We start from the raw sequence: 1,503 nt of genomic DNA, 5'->3' as shown, positions 1-1,503 counted from the left end.
CCCCAAAGAATAATACAGAAAGACTTGTGTAATCTTTGTTTTTCCTTGCTTATAAAATCTTATAAAAATAAAGCACAATATAGCACAGTCATGATATTGATATTTTTAAGTTAATGGTTTTAGTGAGATCTCTATGTGTTGGCATGTATGTGTTTCTTCACACACATGTGCATCCACAAGCAGCCATGATGCGGCCCAGTTCTACCATATGAACCCCTTGCATTGCCTTGCATTGCCCCTTACATGATAACACTCCCCTGGCTTCTCCTGTCCCTCAACCATTAACCAGGGGGTACGTTTTCTTTATGTCTACATTTCACATTTTCAAAGATATCCTATGAATTACTCATGTTGTCAAAGGACATCTAGAGTATATCCAGTCTTTTTGGTTATGATGAATAAACATTTGTATACAGTTTTATTTTAAAGATTCATTTATTTTTATTTGTGTGCATGAATGCCTGCACATATGTATGTGTACCGTGTATGTGCTTGGGGCCCACTGAGGCCAGAAGAGGTCACTGGAACCTCTGAAACCCAAGTTACAGATGCCTGTGAACCTCTATGTGAATGTTAGATGCTGAACTTGGGTCCTCTGCAAGAGCAGCCAATGCTCTTAACTGCTGAGTCATCTCTCTAGCCCATGTGTACTGGTTTTTAATGTTAAAGATATAGTCTTCCTTCTCTGGGTCAGATCCTCACACTGTGGTCATTGCATTCTGTTTTCTCATCTATAGTTTTGTAAGCCTCAGTCACAGGTTTGAACTTACAGTCTCCATCCATGCTTTTCAGTTAGAGACACCTATGGGATAGACATGTGGAAATGTCCCTGGGAAATCACGTAGGAGTTTAGGACAGAGGCCTGGCCTGGAAGGGATATTTCGTAGGCATCAGTATAAAGCTGTTATCAGATGCATCTGTGGGAGTCAGGTACCAGGACCTTGTTCTGGGTCCCCCCATGTTGGCTGCTCAAACCTCCTTGGTTGGGTTTCCGTTTGAGACTGTTACTCTCTGTTTCCTCAGTTTTTCTCCAAGAATGGGCTTGCCTGAAGGTGGCTGGGCCCTAATTGATATTGCCCGCAGTAAATGTTTATCGGGTATGGGCTATGAGCCAAATGTTATTTTGCGCTCTGAAGATATCATAGTAAATAAGACAGATGATAATCGCTCCTCCCACCTATCAAGCGTATGTTTTAATGGAGGGAGAGACAGACAAGTCATTAATTGATGAAAACACTTTTTTTTTTTTTTTTTTTTTTTTTGAGACAGGGTTTCTCTGTGTAGCCCTGGCTGTCCTGGAACTCACTTTGTAGACCAGGCTTGGCCTCCAACTCAGAAATTCGCTTGCCTCTGCCTCACAAGTGCTGGAATTAAAGGCGTGCACCATCACGCCCGGCTAGTCAATGCTATTTTGAGGGCAGCCAGAGAAGTCTCTCTAAGAAGCTGACTACTCTGGTCTGAATGTTGTAAGCTGAAGCCCAATCCCCAGTGTGTTGGGAGATG

This window comes from Mus caroli, chromosome 6, assembly GCF_900094665.2.
Source record: "Mus caroli chromosome 6, CAROLI_EIJ_v1.1, whole genome shotgun sequence".
Lineage (NCBI taxonomy): Eukaryota > Metazoa > Chordata > Mammalia > Rodentia > Muridae > Mus > Mus caroli.
The sequence above is the reverse complement of the archived record's forward strand: the minus strand, read 5'-3'. Positions refer to the sequence as shown.